Here is a 17874-nt window from a genome sequence, read left to right as displayed (position 1 = left end):
CAGGAATGCTATGCTAGAATCAAAATGTGATTTGTGTGGATGCATGAGCCAGTCAGTGTCAGACTGAGCCTAAGCGAGTGTGAGGAGAAGTCAGCGCCAGAGAACGTCTGTGCACCTTAAACGTGAGTATGAGTCTGAGCCAGTCTGTGTGAGAGGGAGCCTGCACTGTCTGCCAGTCTTGAATATGAGTCTAAGCCAATGAAAGCCAGAAAATTAAAGCCGGGGAGCAGGCAATGAACCAGAACCAGATGAAACAAGACCCAGCTGTGGATCGTCAGGGTGCTCTTATCCCAGCTGGGGGTTTGCCTCACCCCTGACCCAGGTCACTGAGGGAAGGGCTGTGGGTGACACCCTCCCTCCCTAACACAGTCAAGCTGTAGCTGCCCTACCCATGTAAGCTCATGCTACAGAGTAACCCCCTGCCTTTCCCTCAGCCCCATGCTACATTTCAAACCCCTTCCTGCCATCCGGACCTTGTCCCCCACCCTCCAGCCCCAAGCAGCAGTCCCTCTACTTAGCTTCCATAGTGCCATGGGTTTCAAGCTGGCCTTGATGCTCAGAACACCCACATCAGAGTCCTGTGATCTTGCCACAGCTGCCAAGTTTCTCTTTATCACCTGCAGCAAACAAACGAGCAAACAGGAACACACTGTGCTGGCCACCATCATCACCACCACCCCACCCACCAGTGCTGGCCTGCTCTGTAACAGCTCTCTTCCTCCTTCAAAGCTCATCAACATTGTGCTTGCCTGTTCCAAACCCACAGTGGAGTCCGACATTGAGCCTCTCCTCACCTCCAGGTCCTAGGAGTACAATAGAGACAAATGATCACCCTGCTTGCAAAAAGGGACCGACCCCACTATCCTTCTCCTTACCTGTCTGACTCACTTCAAGCACTCATCCGACTCCAAAGGTAGAGGGCAGCCCTGCAACACCGAGCACAAATACTGAACCCCTTTGCCATGCTCTCCTCAACAATTAAGCACCCCCAACACACACAACCCCCGATCTTCTCACAGCCCTCCTGAGTTTGCAGCTTCACCTCCCTCGAGTTATCTGCAGCACCTAGAAAAGTAAAGGGAACATGCACACACTGACAGAGATACAGAAGCTGCACCCTTCCCTCAGGAAGTCCCATCTCTCTCTCCTGTCACTTTACTACTCATCCACTAGCCCTCAGAGCTTTTCCATCCCTTTATTCTAACGTGTACACCCCCTGGAATACACCACCAACAAAAAGTAATTGCAGCTTTATGAAAATGACAAGACCCTAAAATAAATTGCTGCTTGGGTGGTCTAAGCTTTGCTCACCTTGGCTAAATCACCTGAATGTCTTTGTTTAGTTAGAATGTGAGAGCGAGTCTGAACCAGGAAGCCTGTGTTAGTCTCGATGTGAGACTCGTGTGGTTGGGTGAGCCAGTCAATGCCAAATTGAGCCTAAATCTGAACTAGAGTGTCTGTGCTGTTTAAGTATATGAGCCTGAGCCAGTCTGTGTGGAAGAAAACCTCTTTGAGACTAAGCCCTAGAATGTGAGACAGAAAACCCCCACCCAGTCTGAAACCAAGTATAGTTTTGAGCCCAGCTTCATAAAAGTGAAGCTATGGAATCTGAGAATTTTGAAGAGAAATCTAAGCCCCAAAAAGAAACCCAAGAAGTTAAAATCAGAGAGCAGCCAAGAAACCAAACCCAAAACAACAAAAACCAGGTGCACCTTGTCAGGCTGTTTTTATCCCAGCAGCTGGTTTGCCCCACACCTGAGCCAGGGCACTGGGGGGGGTTGTGGGTAGGGCCTGGGGTATATAAGGCACAGCTTCGGAGTAAGGGTCTTCTTTAAGATTTGTTGCTATTCAAAGTAAGGTCTTTGGGGTGTTTTGTGGTTTTAATGATGTGTGTATTGCTTTTGTTTTTTGAGTTCTTTGAAATGATTTTTTCTGAGCTAAATTTTTTAAGCTATCTTTGGTTTTGCATCTTCTTGTATTAATGAATTTTTTTGTGCTGTGGTTTTACTTAAGATGCTGTTGTTAGTGGTGGTGTTCAGGTAAGTGTTTTTATTGCCCTTAGCCACAGAACTTAAAGGAAAAATTGTTTACAGTTTATGTTCTTATTACTTGTCTTTTATTTCTCATAAAATAGTTATAACAGTGGTTACTAAACAAACATTCCATTTATATGTTTAAGAGTTACTTCAAGAGTGCCTTTGGGTTTGTGCTCTTTCAAAAACTAAGTTGGACACTTGGGTCTAAAGAATACCAAACATAATATTAATGTTCTTTTAGGATGTAGTGACTGTTAAATAACTGATGACTTTTGGCAGGGAAAGATAAAAGAATGCTTTTCAGCTTGTATATTTCTCATTTTAAAACTCTAAATTACAGAGTGCTTGTTCATTACAGTCTGCATATAATAAATATTTCAGGGAATTTCCTTGTCTTAGTCTACAGAATGTTGTGTGGCAGTTCTTTTATTTTTTCTTTTACTCCTGTTACTGCAAATGATAAAAATAAATTGGGTGGGTGCAGTAAACACCCATGTGTCTAGTGTGGGAGATCTGAGCAACAACTTTAGTTTGAGACTTATGACACTATAAAAACTAAGCAGAAAGAAAAGTTTTCCACAGAACAGACGGGGGAAACAGCATCAGGATAGCAGAAAGAGATTTGAAATACACCATGGGGATGAGAAAAAATAAGTGGGACTTTTTTTAGCACCATCTTATAGTGGGCAGGGTAGTACAGCTTGACTGTTTTAATGAGAGCATTAGCTTGTAAGCTGTTTTGGTGCTTCCAACTCACTGCTAGAACTGAAAGTGTTAAGCTTGTTCTTGGAACTTAGTCCTTTATATACTGAGTGCTTGTGTTGGCTGGTTAAAAGCTGGTCAGGCATTCGTGTTCCTTACTTACAAACATAAAGCAGAGGACAGCTTTTTTTTCAGTCACATCAGCAGGAGCCTTCTAAGGGCTTCATCCAGCTTCCAGTTCCAGCTATGAAAAGGTAAAGGGTTTCATTTTGTGTGATGCCCTCATGTTTAGAAGAACATGGCAAAAAGATTTAGTATTTGTTTGGTATTGCAGGTCTTGTCTTTTATGTTGGGAGTCGGATGAGTGCTTGAAGTGAGTCAGAGGAATAAGCAGAAGGATTGTGGAGTTGATCACTTACGCAAGAACCATGGCAATTGGCTTCTGTTGAACTCTTAGGGCACGCAGGGGAGAAGGGGCCCTGCATCAGACTCTGGAGTTGCTTTGAGACAAGCAAGCATGGTGTGAGGAGCTTGGGAGGAGGCAGAAGGAAGGTAAGGAAAAGGCTGGGCTGGATGCCTGGGGTGCTGGAGGTGATGGCCAGCACAACGTGTTGCCCTTTTTTGCTTCTGTCAGATAATGAAGAGCAACTTGGCAAGGGCAGCAACATGACTGGCGTCTGCTGTGGGAGTTCCGAGCAGAGAGGCGGCCTTGACACGAATGGCACTACGCAAGGTAAGTAGAGGGCCTCCTGTAGGAGGCGAGGGCGTGGGGGACAATGTCAGAATGGCAGGAAGGGGTTTGAGATGTAGCATTCCAATGTAGTATTTGAGTCAGAATGTCTGAGGACACAGTAGAGGGTGCCTGGAGGCAAATGGTTAGCTCTAGAAAAAGCCAAAATGTGCTGGACTGGGCTAAACTGTTCTTGGGTGGGCTTAATTGCACTGGACTGAGCTAAAGTGGGCTGGACTGGTCTGAATTGGGTCAAAGTAGTGCCAAGCCATGCTGTGTAGCAAACGAGCCGTTTTGCCTGTAGCAAGCGAGGGTGGGCTGGGCTCTGCTGGGCTGGACAAGGCTAAACTGTGCTGAAGTGGGCTAAACTGGGCTGGACTGGTCTGAAGTGGGCCAAAGTGGTCTAAACTCTCCTGAAGTGGGCCAAACTGGGCTGAACGGTGCTGGAGTGGCTGAAGTGGGCTGAAGGGGGCTTCACTGGGTTAGACAGATCTGAGCTTGTCTGAAAGTGACTGGACTGGGCCGAATTGGAGTAAATTTTGCTGGGCTGGGCTGAACTGGGCTGAACTGAGGTAAACTGGCTTGAAGTGGCTGATCATGTCTTGGCTGGGCTGTGCTAAACCAGGCTGAACTGTGCTAAAGTGGGCCTAATTGGGCTCAGCTTGTCTGCGCTGAGCTGCAGTGGGCTGGGCTGTAAAGTGGGCTGAACTGGGTTAAATTGGGCAGGGATAAGATGGATTGGGCTAAACTGGGCTGGACTGAGCTGGCCTAAAGTACGCTACGTTGGTCTGGGAAGGGCTAAAGTGGGCTAAACTGTAGTGGGCTGGGCTGCGTTGGGCTAAAGTGGGCTGGAGTGGTCTGAATTGGGCTTAACTGTGACAAAGTGTTCTGGATAGATGTGAATTGGGATAAACTAGGCTGAACTGGTCTAAAGTGTGCTGGGCTGGTCTGAAGTGGGCTGAAGTGTGCTCAAAAGGGCTATGGTGTGCTGGATGGTCTGAATTGGGCTAAACGCTGCAGAACTGTGCTAAATTGGTTGGGACAGGTCTGAACTGGGCTGGGCTGAGCTAAGTTGGTCTGGCCAGGGCAAAACTGGTCTGAAGTGGGCTAAAGTGGGCTGGGCTGGGCTAAAGTGGAACGGACCTTGCTAAAGCTGGCTGCGCTGGGCTGAAGTGGGCTGAAGGGGCTGAGGTGAGCTGGAATGGGCTGGACAGGGCTAATGTGGCCTGAAGTGGGGTAAAGTGTCTGAAGTGAGATAAGCTGGGCTGGACTGGTGTGCACTGGGCTAAACTGGGCTGTGCTGGGCTAAAGTGGTCTGGAGAGGTCTGAAGTGGGCCAAAATGTGCTGGAGTGGGCTAAACTGTTCTTGGGTGGGCTTAATTGCACTGGACTGAGCTAAAGTGGGCTGGACTGGTCTGAATTGGGTCAAAGTAGTGCCAAGCCATGCTGTGTAGCAAACGAGCCGTTTTGCCTGTAGCAAGCGAGGGTGGGCTGGGCTCTGCTGGGCTGGACAAGGCTAAACTGTGCTGAAGTGGGCTAAACTGGGCTGGACTGGTCTGAAGTGGGCCAAAGTGGTCTAAACTCTCCTGAAGTGGGCCAAACTGGGCTGAACGGTGCTGGAGTGGCTGAAGTGGGCTGAAGGGGGCTTCACTGGGTTAGACAGATCTGAGCTTGTCTGAAAGTGACTGGACTGGGCCGAATTGGAGTAAATTTTGCTGGGCTGGGCTGAACTGGGCTGAACTGAGGTAAACTGGCTTGAAGTGGCTGATCATGTCTTGGCTGGGCTGTGCTAAACCAGGCTGAACTGTGCTAAAGTGGGCCTAATTGGGCTCAGCTTGTCTGCGCTGAGCTGCAGTGGGCTGGGCTGTAAAGTGGGCTGAACTGGGTTAAATTGGGCAGGGATAAGATGGATTGGGCTAAACTGGGCTGGACTGAGCTGGCCTAAAGTACGCTACGTTGGTCTGGGAAGGGCTAAAGTGGGCTAAACTGTAGTGGGCTGGGCTGCGTTGGGCTAAAGTGGGCTGGAGTGGTCTGAATTGGGCTTAACTGTGACAAAGTGTTCTGGATAGATGTGAATTGGGATAAACTAGGCTGAACTGGTCTAAAGTGTGCTGGGCTGGTCTGAAGTGGGCTGAAGTGTGCTCAAAAGGGCTATGGTGTGCTGGATGGTCTGAATTGGGCTAAACGCTGCAGAACTGTGCTAAATTGGTTGGGACAGGTCTGAACTGGGCTGGGCTGAGCTAAGTTGGTCTGGCCAGGGCAAAACTGGTCTGAAGTGGGCTAAAGTGGGCTGGGCTGGGCTAAAGTGGAACGGACCTTGCTAAAGCTGGCTGCGCTGGGCTGAAGTGGGCTGAAGGGGCTGGGGTGAGCTGGAATGGGCTGGACAGGGCTAATGTGGCCTGGACTGAAGTGGGGTAAAGTGTCTGAAGGGAGATAAGCTGGGCTGGACTGGTGTGCACTGGGCTAAACTGGGCTGTGCTGGGCTAAAGTGGTCTGGAGAGGTCTGAAGTGGGCCAAAATGTGCTGGAGTGGGCTAAACTGTTCTTGGGTGGGCTTAATTGCACTGGACTGAGCTAAAGTGGGCTGGACTGGTCTGAATTGGGTCAAAGTAGTGCCAAGCCATGCTGTGTAGCAAACGAGCCATTTTGCCTGTAGCAAGCGAGGGTGGGCTGAGCTCTGCTGGGCTGGACAAGGCTAAACTGTGCTGAAGTGGGCTAAACTGGGCTGGACTGGTCTGAAGTGGGCCAAAGTGGTCTAAACTCTCCTGAAGTGGGCCAAACTGGGCTGAACGGTGCTGGAGTGGCTGAAGTGGGCTGAAGGGGGCTTCACTGGGTTAGACAGATCTGAGCTTGTCTGAAAGTGACTGGACTGGGCCGAATTGGAGTAAATTTTGCTGGGCTGGGCTGAACTGGGCTGAACTGAGGTAAACTGGCTTGAAGTGGCTGATCATGTCTTGGCTGGGCTGTGCTAAACCAGGCTGAACTGTGCTAAAGTGGGCCTAATTGGGCTCAGCTTGTCTGCGCTGAGCTGCAGTGGGCTGGGCTGTAAAGTGGGCTGAACTGGGTTAAATTGGGCAGGGATAAGATGGATTGGGCTAAACTGGGCTGGACTGAGCTGGCCTAAAGTACGCTACGTTGATCTGGGAAGGGCTAAAGTGGGCTAAACTGTAGTGGGCTGGGCTGCGTTGGGCTAAAGTGGGCTGGACTGGTCTGAATTGGGCTTAACTGTGACAAAGTGTTCTGGATAGATGTGAATTGGGATAAACTAGGCTGAACTGGTCTAAAGTGTGCTGGGCTGGTCTGAAGTGGGCTGAAGTGTGCTCAAAAGGGCTATGGTGTGCTGGATGGTCTGAATTGGGCTAAACGCTGCAGAACTGTGCTAAATTGGTTGGGACAGGTCTGAACTGGGCTGGGCTGAGCTAAGTTGGTCTGGCCAGGGCAAAACTGGTCTGAAGTGGGCTAAAGTGGGCTGGGCTGGGCTAAAGTGGAACGGACCTTGCTAAAGCTGGCTGCGCTGGGCTGAAGTGGGCTGAAGGGGCTGGGGTGAGCTGGAATGGGCTGGACAGTGCTAATGTGGCCTGGACTGAAGTGGGGTAAAGTGTCTGAAGTGAGATAAGCTGGGCTGGACTGGTGTGCACTGGGTTAACTAGGCTGTGCTGGGCTAAAGTGGTCTGGAGAGGTCTGAAGTGGGCCAAAATGTGCTGGAGTGGGCTAAACTGTTCTTGGGTGGGCTTAATTGCACTGGACTGAGCTAAAGTGGGCTGGACTGGTCTGAATTGGGTCAAAGTAGTGCCAAGCCATGCTGTGTAGCAAACGAGCCGTTTTGCCTGTAGCAAGTGAGGGTGGGCTGAGCTCTGCTGGGCTGGACAAGGCTAAACTGTGCTGAAGTGGGCTAAACTGGGCTGGACTGGTCTGAAGTGGGCCAAAGTGGTCTAAATTCTCCTGAAGTGGGCCAAACTGGGCTGAACGGTGCTGGAGTGGCTGAAGTGGGCTGAAGGGGGCTTCACTGGGTTAGACAGATCTGAGCTTGTCTGAAAGTGACTGGACTGGGCCGAATTGGAGTAAATTTTGCTGGGCTGGGCTGAACTGGGCTGAACTGAGGTAAACTGGCTTGAAGTGGCTGATCATGTCTTGGCTGGGCTGGGCTGTGCTAAACAAGGCTGAACTGTGCTAAAGTGGGCCTAATTGGGCTCAGCTTGTCTGCGCTGAGCTGCAGTGGGCTGGGCTGTAAAGTGGGCTGAACTGGGTTAAATTGGGCAGGGATAAGATGGATTGGGCTAAACTGGGCTGGACTGAGCTGGCCTAAAGTACGCTACGTTGGTCTGGGAAGGGCTAAAGTGGGCTAAACTGTAGTGGGCTGGGCTGCGTTGGGCTAAAGTGGGCTGGAGTGTCTGAATTGGGCTTAACTGTGACAAAGTGTTCTGGATAGATGTGAATTGGGATAAACTAGGCTGAACTGGTCTAAAGTGTGCTGGGCTGGTCTGAAGTGGGCTGAAGTGTGCCCAAAAGGGCTATGGTGTGCTGGATGGTCTGAATTGGGCTAAACGCTGCAGAACTGTGCTAAATTGGTTGGGACAGGTCTGAACTGGGCTGGGCTGAGCTAAGTTGGTCTGGCCAGGGCAAAACTGGTCTGAAGTGGGCTAAAGTGGGCTGGGCTGGGCTAAAGTGGAACGGACCTTGCTAAAGCTGGCTGCGCTGGGCTGAAGTGGGCTGAAGGGGCTGGGGTGAGCTGGAATGGGCTGGACAGGGCTAATGTGGCCTGGACTGAAGTGGGGTAAAGTGTCTGAAGTGAGATAAGCTGGGCTGGACTGGTGTGCACTGGGCTAAACTGGGCTGTGCTGGGCTAAAGTGGTCTGGAGAGGTCTGAAGTGGGCCAAAATGTGCTGGAGTGGGCTAAACTGTTCTTGGGTGGGCTTAATTGCACTGGACTGAGCTAAAGTGGGCTGGACTGGTCTGAATTGGGTCAAAGTAGTGCCAAGCCATGCTGTGTAGCAAACGAGCCGTTTTGCCTGTAGCAAGCGAGGGTGGGCTGAGCTCTGCTGGGCTGGACAAGGCTAAACTGTGCTGAAGTGGGCTAAACTGGGCTGGACTGGTCTGAAGTGGGCCAAAGTGGTCTAAACTCTCCTGAAGTGGGCCAAACTGGGCTGAACGGTGCTGGAGTGGCTGAAGTGGGCTGAAGGGGGCTTCACTGGGTTAGACAGATCTGAGCTTGTCTGAAAGTGACTGGACTGGGCCGAATTGGAGTAAATTTTGCTGGGCTGGGCTGAACTGGGCTGAACTGAGGTAAACTGGCTTGAAGTGGCTGATCATGTCTTGGCTGGGCTGGGCTAAACCAGGCTGAACTGTGCTAAAGTGGGCCTAATTGGGCTCAGCTTGTCTGCGCTGAGCTGCAGTGGGCTGGGCTGTAAAGTGGGCTGAACTGGGTTAAATTGGGCAGGGATAAGATGGATTGGGCTAAACTGGGCTGGACTGAGCTGGCCTAAAGTACGCTACGTTGGTCTGGGAAGGGCTAAAGTGGGCTAAACTGTAGTGGGCTGGGCTGCGTTGGGCTAAAGTGGGCTGGAGTGGTCTGAATTGGGCTTAACTATGACAAAGTGTTCTGGATAGATGTGAATTGGGATAAACTAGGCTGAACTGGTCTAAAGTGTGCTGGGCTGGTCTGAAGTGGGCTGAAGTGTGCTCAAAAGGGCTATGGTGTGCTGGATGGTCTGAATTGGGCTAAACGCTGCAGAACTGTGCTAAATTGGTTGGGACAGGTCTGAACTGGGCTGGGCTGAGCTAAGTTGGTCTGGCCAGGGCAAAACTGGTCTGAAGTGGGCTAAAGTGGGCTGGGCTGGGCTAAAGTGGAACGGACCTTGCTAAAGCTGGCTGCGCTGGGCTGAAGTGGGCTGAAGGGGCTGGGGTGAGCTGGAATGGGCTGGACAGGGCTAATGTGGCCTGGACTGAAGTGGGGTAAAGTGTCTGAAGTGAGATAAGCTGGGCTGGACTGGTGTGCACTGGGCTAAACTGGGCTGTGCTGGGCTAAAGTGGTCTGGAGAGGTCTGAAGTGGGCCAAAATGTGCTGGAGTGGGCTAAACTGTTCTTGGGTGGGCTTAATTGCACTGGACTGAGCTAAAGTGGGCTGGACTGGTCTGAATTGGGTCAAAGTAGTGCCAAGCCATGCTGTGTAGCAAACGAGCCGTTTTGCCTGTAGCAAGCGAGGGTGGGCTGAGCTCTGCTGGGCTGGACAAGGCTGAACTGTGTTTAAGTGGGCTAAACTGGGCTGGACTGGTCTGAAGTGGGCCAAAGTGATCTAAACTCTCCTGAAGTGGGCCAAACTGGGCTGAACGGTGCTGGAGTGGCTGAAGTGGGCTGAAGGGGGCTTCACTGGGTTAGACAGATCTGAGCTTGTCTGAAAGTGACTGGACTGGGCCGAATTGGAGTAAATTTTGCTGGGCTGGGCTGAACTGGGCTGAACTGAGGTAAACTGGCTTGAAGTGGCTGATCATGTCTTGGCTGGGCTGGGCTGTGCTAAACCAGGCTGAACTGTGCTAAAGTGGGCCTAATTGGGCTCAGCTTGTCTGCGCTGAGCTGCAGTGGGCTGGGCTGTAAAGTGGGCTGAACTGGGTTAAATTGGGCAGGGATAAGATGGATTGGGCTAAACTGGGCTGGACTGAGCTGGCCTAAAGTACGCTACGTTGGTCTGGGAAGGGCTAAAGTGGGCTAAACTGTAGTGGGCTGGGCTGCGTTGGGCTAAAGTGGGCTGGAGTGTCTGAATTGGGCTTAACTGTGACAAAGTGTTCTGGATAGATGTGAATTGGGATAAACTAGGCTGAACTGGTCTAAAGTGTGCTGGGCTGGTCTGAAGTGGGCTGAAGTGTGCTCAAAAGGGCTATGGTGTGCTGGATGGTCTGAATTGGGCTAAACGCTGCAGAACTGTGCTAAATTGGTTGGGACAGGTCTGAACTGGGCTGGGCTGAGCTAAGTTGGTCTGGCCAGGGCAAAACTGGTCTGAAGTGGGCTAAAGTGGGCTGGGCTGGGCTAAAGTGGAACGGACCTTGCTAAAGCTGGCTGCGCTGGGCTGAAGTGGGCTGAAGGGGCTGGGGTGAGCTGGAATGGGCTGGACAGGGCTAATGTGGCCTGGACTGAAGTGGGGTAAAGTGTCTGAAGTGAGATAAGCTGGGCTGGACTGGTGTGCACTGGGCTAAACTGGGCTGTGCTGGGCTAAAGTGGTCTGGAGAGGTCTGAAGTGGGCCAAAATGTGCTGGAGTGGGCTAAACTGTTCTTGGGTGGGCTTAATTGCACTGGACTGAGCTAAAGTGGGGCTGGACTGGTCTGAATTGGGTCAAAGTAGTGCAAAGCCATGCTGTGTAGCAAACGAGCCGTTTTGCCTGTAGCAAGCGAGGGTGGGCTGAGCTCTGCTGGGCTGGACAAGGCTAAACTGTGCTGAAGTGGGCTAAACTGGGCTGGACTGGTCTGAAGTGGGCCAAAGTGGTCTAAACTCTCCTGAAGTGGGCCAAACTGGGCTGAACGGTGCTGGAGTGGCTGAAGTGGGCTGAAGGGGGCTTCACTGGGTTAGACAGATCTGAGCTTGTCTGAAAGTGACTGGACTGGGCCGAATTGGAGTAAATTTTGCTGGGCTGGGCTGAACTGGGCTGAACTGAGGTAAACTGGCTTGAAGTGGCTGATCATGTCTTGGCTGGGCTGGGCTAAACCAGGCTGAACTGTGCTAAAGTGGGCCTAATTGGGCTCAGCTTGTCTGCGCTGAGCTGCAGTGGGCTGGGCTGTAAAGTGGGCTGAACTGGGTTAAATTGGGCAGGGATAAGATGGATTGGGCTAAACTGGGCTGGACTGAGCTGGCCTAAAGTACGCTACGTTGGTCTGGGAAGGGCTAAAGTGGGCTAAACTGTAGTGGGCTGGGCTGCGTTGGGCTAAAGTGGGCTGGAGTGGTCTGAATTGGGCTTAACTATGACAAAGTGTTCTGGATAGATGTGAATTGGGATAAACTAGGCTGAACTGGTCTAAAGTGTGCTGGGCTGGTCTGAAGTGGGCTGAAGTGTGCTCAAAAGGGCTATGGTGTGCTGGATGGTCTGAATTGGGCTAAACGCTGCAGAACTGTGCTAAATTGGTTGGGACAGGTCTGAACTGGGCTGGGCTGAGCTAAGTTGGTCTGGCCAGGGCAAAACTGGTCTGAAGTGGGCTAAAGTGGGCTGGGCTGGGCTAAAGTGGAACGGACCTTGCTAAAGCTGGCTGCGCTGGGCTGAAGTGGGCTGAAGGGGCTGGGGTGAGCTGGAATGGGCTGGACAGGGCTAATGTGGCCTGGACTGAAGTGGGGTAAAGTGTCTGAAGTGAGATAAGCTGGGCTGGACTGGTGTGCACTGGGCTAAACTGGGCTGTGCTGGGCTAAAGTGGTCTGGAGAGGTCTGAAGTGGGCCAAAATGTGCTGGAGTGGGCTAAACTGTTCTTGGGTGGGCTTAATTGCACTGGACTGAGCTAAAGTGGGCTGGACTGGTCTGAATTGGGTCAAAGTAGTGCCAAGCCATGCTGTGTAGCAAACGAGCCGTTTTGCCTGTAGCAAGCGAGGGTGGGCTGAGCTCTGCTGGGCTGGACAAGGCTAAACTGTGTTTAAGTGGGCTAAACTGGGCTGGACTGGTCTGAAGTGGGCCAAAGTGATCTAAACTCTCCTGAAGTGGGCCAAACTGGGCTGAACGGTGCTGGAGTGGCTGAAGTGGGCTGAAGGGGGCTTCACTGGGTTAGACAGATCTGAGCTTGTCTGAAAGTGACTGGACTGGGCCGAATTGGAGTAAATTTTGCTGGGCTGGGCTGAACTGGGCTGAACTGAGGTAAACTGGCTTGAAGTGGCTGAACATGTCTTGGCTGGGCTGGGCTGTGCTAAACCAGGCTGAACTGTGCTAAAGTGGGCCTAATTGGGCTCAGCTTGTCTGCGCTGAGCTGCAGTGGGCTGGGCTGTAAAGTGGGCTGAACTGGGTTAAATTGGGCAGGGATAAGATGGATTGGGCTAAACTGGGCTGGACTGAGCTGGCCTAAAGTACGCTACGTTGGTCTGGGAAGGGCTAAAGTGGGCTAAACTGTAGTGGGCTGGGCTGCGTTGGGCTAAAGTGGGCTGGAGTGTCTGAATTGGGCTTAACTGTGACAAAGTGTTCTGGATAGATGTGAATTGGGATAAACTAGGCTGAACTGGTCTAAAGTGTGCTGGGCTGGTCTGAAGTGGGCTGAAGTGTGCTCAAAAGGGCTATGGTGTGCTGTATGGTCTGAATTGGGCTAAACGCTGCAGAACTGTGCTAAATTGGTTGGGACAGGTCTGAACTGGGCTGGGCTGAGCTAAGTTGGTCTGGCCAGGGCAAAACTGGTCTGAAGTGGGCTAAAGTGGGCTGGGCTGGGCTAAAGTGGAACGGACCTTGCTAAAGCTGGCTGCGCTGGGCTGAAGTGGGCTGAAGGGGCTGGGGTGAGCTGGAATGGGCTGGACAGGGCTAATGTGGCCTGAAGTGGGGTAAAGTGTCTGAAGGGAGATAAGCTGGGCTGGACTGGTGTGCACTGGGCTAAACTGGGCTGTGCTGGGCTAAAGTGGTCTGGAGAGGTCTGAAGTGGGCCAAAATGTGCTGGACTGGGCTAAACTGTTCTTGGGTGGGCTTAATTGCACTGGACTGAGCTAAAGTGGGCTGGACTGGTCTGAATTGGGTCAAAGTAGTGCCAAGCCATGCTGTGTAGCAAACGAGCCGTTTTGCCTGTAGCAAGCGAGGGTGGGCTGAGCTCTGCTGGGCTGGACAAGGCTAAACTGTGTTTAAGTCGGCTAAACTGGGCTGGACTGGTCTGAAGTGGGCCAAAGTGGTCTAAACTCTCCTGAAGTGGGCCAAACTGGGCTGAACGGTGCTGGAGTGGCTGAAGTGGGCTGAAGGGGGCTTCACTGGGTTAGACAGATCTGAGCTTGTCTGAAAGTGACTGGACTGGGCCGAATTGGAGTAAATTTTGCTGGGCTGGGCTGAACTGGGCTGAACTGAGGTAAACTGGCTTGAAGTGGCTGATCATGTCTTGGCTGGGCTGTGCTAAACCAGGCTGAACTGTGCGAAAGTGGGCCTAATTGGGCTCAGCTTGTCTGCGCTGAGCTGCAGTGGGCTGGGCTGTAAAGTGGGCTGAACTGGGTTAAATTGGGCAGGGATAAGATGGATTGGGCTAAACTGGGCTGGACTGAGCTGGCCTAAAGTACGCTACGTTGGTCTGGGAAGGGCTAAAGTGGGCTAAACTGTAGTGGGCTGGGCTGCGTTGGGCTAAAGTGGGCTAAACTGTAGTGGGCTGGGCTGCGTTGGGCTAAAGTGTGCTGGACTGGTCTGAATTGGGCTTAACTGTGGCAAAGTGTTCTGGATAGATGTGAATTGGGATAAACTAGGCTGAACTGGTCTAAAGTGTGCTGGGCTGGTCTGAAGTGGGCTGAAGTGTGCTCAAAAGGGCTATGGTGTGCTGGATGGTCTGAATTGGGCTAAACGCTGCAGAACTGTGCTAAATTGGTTGGGACAGGTCTGAACTGGGCTGGGCTGAGCTAAGTTGGTCTGGCCAGGGCAAAACTGGTCTGAAGTGGGCTAAAGTGGGCTGGGCTGGGCTAAAGTGGAACGGACCTTGCTAAAGCTGGCTGCGCTGGGCTGAAGTGGGCTGAAGGGGCTGGGGTGAGCTGGAATGGGCTGGACAGGGCTAATGTGGCCTGGACTGAAGTGGGGTAAAGTGTCTGAAGTGAGATAAGCTGGGCTGGACTGGTGTGCACTGGGCTAAACTGGGCTGTGCTGGGCTAAAGTGGTCTGGAGAGGTCTGAAGTGGGCCAAAATGTGCTGGAGTGGGCTAAACTGTTCTTGGGTGGGCTTAATTGCACTGGACTGAGCTAAAGTGGGCTGGACTGGTCTGAATTGGGTCAAAGTAGTGCCAAGCCATGCTGTGTAGCAAACGAGCCGTTTTGCCTGTAGCAAGCGAGGGTGGGCTGAGCTCTGCTGGGCTGGACAAGGCTAAACTGTGTTTAAGTGGGCTAAACTGGGCTGGACTGGTCTGAAGTGGGCCAAAGTGGTCTAAACTCTCCTGAAGTGGGCCAAACTGGGCTGAACGGTGCTGGAGTGGCTGAAGTGGGCTGAAGGGGGCTTCACTGGGTTAGACAGATCTGAGCTTGTCTGAAAGTGACTGGACTGGGCCGAATTGGAGTAAATTTTGCTGGGCTGGGCTGAACTGGGCTGAACTGAGGTAAACTGGCTTGAAGTGGCTGATCATGTCTTGGCTGGGCTGTGCTAAACCAGGCTGAACTGTGCTAAAGTGGGCCTAATTGGGCTCAGCTTGTCTGCGCTGAGCTGCAGTGGGCTGGGCTGTAAAGTGGGCTGAACTGGGTTAAATTGGGCAGGGATAAGATGGATTGGGCTAAACTGGGCTGGACTGAGCTGGCCTAAAGTACGCTACGTTGGTCTGGGAAGGGCTAAAGTGGGCTAAACTGTAGTGGGCTGGGCTGCGTTGGGCTAAAGTGGGCTAAACTGTAGTGGGCTGGGCTGCGTTGGGCTAAAGTGTGCTGGACTGGTCTGAATTGGGCTTAACTGTGGCAAAGTGTTCTGGATAGATGTGAATTGGGATAAACTAGGCTGAACTGGTCTAAAGTGTGCTGGGCTGGTCTGAAGTGGGCTGAAGTGTGCTCAAAAGGGCTATGGTGTGCTGGATGGTCTGAATTGGGCTAAACGCTGCAGAACTGTGCTAAATTGGTTGGGACAGGTCTGAACTGGGCTGGGCTGAGCTAAGTTGGTCTGGCCAGGGCAAAACTGGTCTGAAGTGGGCTAAAGTGGGCTGGGCTGGGCTAAAGTGGAACGGACCTTGCTAAAGCTGGCTGCGCTGGGCTGAAGTGGGCTGAAGGGGCTGGGGTGAGCTGGAATGGGCTGGACAGGGCTAATGTGGCCTGGACTGAAGTGGGGTAAAGTGTCTGAAGTGAGATAAGCTGGGCTGGACTGGTGTGCACTGGGCTAAACTGGGCTGTGCTGGGCTAAAGTGGTCTGGAGAGGTCTGAAGTGGGCCAAAATGTGCTGGAGTGGGCTAAACTGTTCTTGGGTGGGCTTAATTGCACTGGACTGAGCTAAAGTGGGCTGGACTGGTCTGAATTGGGTCAAAGTAGTGCCAAGCCATGCTGTGTAGCAAACGAGCCGTTTTGCCTGTAGCAAGCGAGGGTGGGCTGAGCTCTGCTGGGCTGGACAAGGCTAAACTGTGCTGAAGTGGGCTAAACTGGGCTGGACTGGTCTGAAGTGGGCCAAAGTGGTCTAAACTCTCCTGAAGTGGGCCAAACTGGGCTGAACGGTGCTGGAGTGGCTGAAGTGGGCTGAAGGGGGCTTCACTGGGTTAGACAGATCTGAGCTTGTCTGAAAGTGACTGGACTGGGCCGAATTGGAGTAAATTTTGCTGGGCTGGGCTGAACTGGGCTGAACTGAGGTAAACTGGCTTGAAGTGGCTGATCATGTCTTGGCTGGGCTGTGCTAAACCAGGCTGAACTGTGCTAAAGTGGGCCTAATTGGGCTCAGCTTGTCTGCGCTGAGCTGCAGTGGGCTGGGCTGTAAAGTGGGCTGAACTGGGTTAAATTGGGCAGGGATAAGATGGATTGGGCTAAACTGGGCTGGACTGAGCTGGCCTAAAGTACGCTACGTTGGTCTGGGAAGGGCTAAAGTGGGCTAAACTGTAGTGGGCTGGGCTGCGTTGGGCTAAAGTGGGCTAAACTGTAGTGGGCTGTGCTGCGTTGGTCTAAAGTGTGCTGGACTGGTCTGAATTGGGCTTAACTGTGGCAAAGTGTTCTGGATAGATGTGAATTGGGATAAACTAGGCTGAACTGGTCTAAAGTGTGCTGGGCTGGTCTGAAGTGGGCTGAAGTGTGCTCAAAAGGGCTATGGTGTGCTGGATGGTCTGAATTGGGCTAAACGCTGCAGAACTGTGCTAAATTGGTTGGGACAGGTCTGAACTGGGCTGGGCTGAGCTAAGTTGGTCTGGCCAGGGCAAAACTGGTCTGAAGTGGGCTAAAGTGGGCTGGGCTGGGCTAAAGTGGAACGGACCTTGCTAAAGCTGGCTGCGCTGGGCTGAAGTGGGCTGAAGGGGCTGGGGTGAGCTGGAATGGGCTGGACAGGGCTAATGTGGCCTGGACTGAAGTGGGGTAAAGTGTCTGAAGTGAGATAAGCTGGGCTGGACTGGTGTGCACTGGGCTAAACTGGGCTGTGCTGGGCTAAAGTGGTCTGGAGAGGTCTGAAGTGGGCCAAAATGTGCTGGAGTGGGCTAAACTGTTCTTGGGTGGGCTTAATTGCACTGGACTGAGCTAAAGTGGGCTGGACTGGTCTGAATTGGGTCAAAGTAGTGCCAAGCCATGCTGTGTAGCAAACGAGCCGTTTTGCCTGTAGCAAGCGAGGGTGGGCTGAGCTCTGCTGGGCTGGACAAGGCTAAACTGTGCTGAAGTGGGCTAAACTGGGCTGGACTGGTCTGAAGTGGGCCAAAGTGGTCTAAACTCTCCTGAAGTGAGCCAAACTGGGCTGAACGGTGCTGGAGTGGCTGAAGTGGGCTGAAGGGGGCTTCACTGGGTTAGACAGATCTGAGCTTGTCTGAAAGTGACTGGACTGGGCCGAATTGGAGTAAATTTTGCTGGGCTGGGCTGAACTGGGCTGAACTGAGGTTAACTGGCTTGAAGTGGCTGATCATGTCTTGGCTGGGCTGTGCTAAACCAGGCTGAACTGTGCTAAAGTGGGCCTAATTGGGCTCAGCTTGTCTGCGCTGAGCTGCAGTGGGCTGGGCTGTAAAGTGGGCTGAACTGGGTTAAATTGGGCAGGGATAAGATGGATTGGGCTAAACTGGGCTGGACTGAGCTGGCCTAAAGTATGCTACGTTGGTCTGGGAAGGGCTAAAGTGGGCTAAACTGTAGTGGGCTGGGCTGCGTTGGGCTAAAGTGGGCTAAACTGTAGTGGGCTGGGCTGCGTTGGGCTAAAGTGTGCTGGACTGGTCTGAATTGGGCTTAACTGTGGCAAAGTGTTCTGGATAGATGTGAATTGGGATAAACTAGGCTGAACTGGTCTAAAGTGTGCTGGGCTGGTCTGAAGTGGGCTGAAGTGTGCTCAAAAGGGCTATGGTGTGCTGGATGGTCTGAATTGGGCTAAACGCTGCAGAACTGTGCTAAATTGGTTGGGACAGGTCTGAACTGGGCTGGGCTGAGCTAAGTTGGTCTGGCCAGGGCAAAACTGGTCTGAAGTGGGCTAAAGTGGGCTGGGCTGGGCTAAAGTGGAACGGACCTTGCTAAAGCTGGCTGCGCTGGGCTGAAGTGGGCTGAAGGGGCTGGGGTGAGCTGGAATGGGCTGGACAGGGCTAATGTGGCCTGGACTGAAGTGGGGTAAAGTGTCTGAAGTGAGATAAGCTGGGCTGGACTGGTGTGCAC

The 17874-nt window shown here is 52.3% G+C and overlaps 1 long non-coding RNA gene across 1 annotated transcript; it reads right to left on the bottom strand.

The window, feature by feature from the left end:
* Positions 1-63: 63 nt before the first annotated feature.
* On the bottom strand, positions 64-1681 carry LOC136020947 (uncharacterized). Its single transcript, XR_010615610.1, has 4 exons — positions 1312-1681; positions 876-1065; positions 750-803; positions 64-617 (listed from the first exon to the last, which is right to left on the bottom strand). It is a non-coding gene; the product is annotated as an uncharacterized LOC136020947 (long non-coding RNA).
* Between the last annotated feature and the right edge of the window lie 16193 nt (positions 1682-17874).

Source organism: Lathamus discolor, chromosome 12, assembly GCF_037157495.1.
Source record: "Lathamus discolor isolate bLatDis1 chromosome 12, bLatDis1.hap1, whole genome shotgun sequence".
NCBI classification, from domain to species: domain Eukaryota; kingdom Metazoa; phylum Chordata; class Aves; order Psittaciformes; family Psittacidae; genus Lathamus; species Lathamus discolor.
Note: the sequence above shows the minus strand (reverse complement) of the source record. Positions and strands in the feature narration are given on the sequence as shown.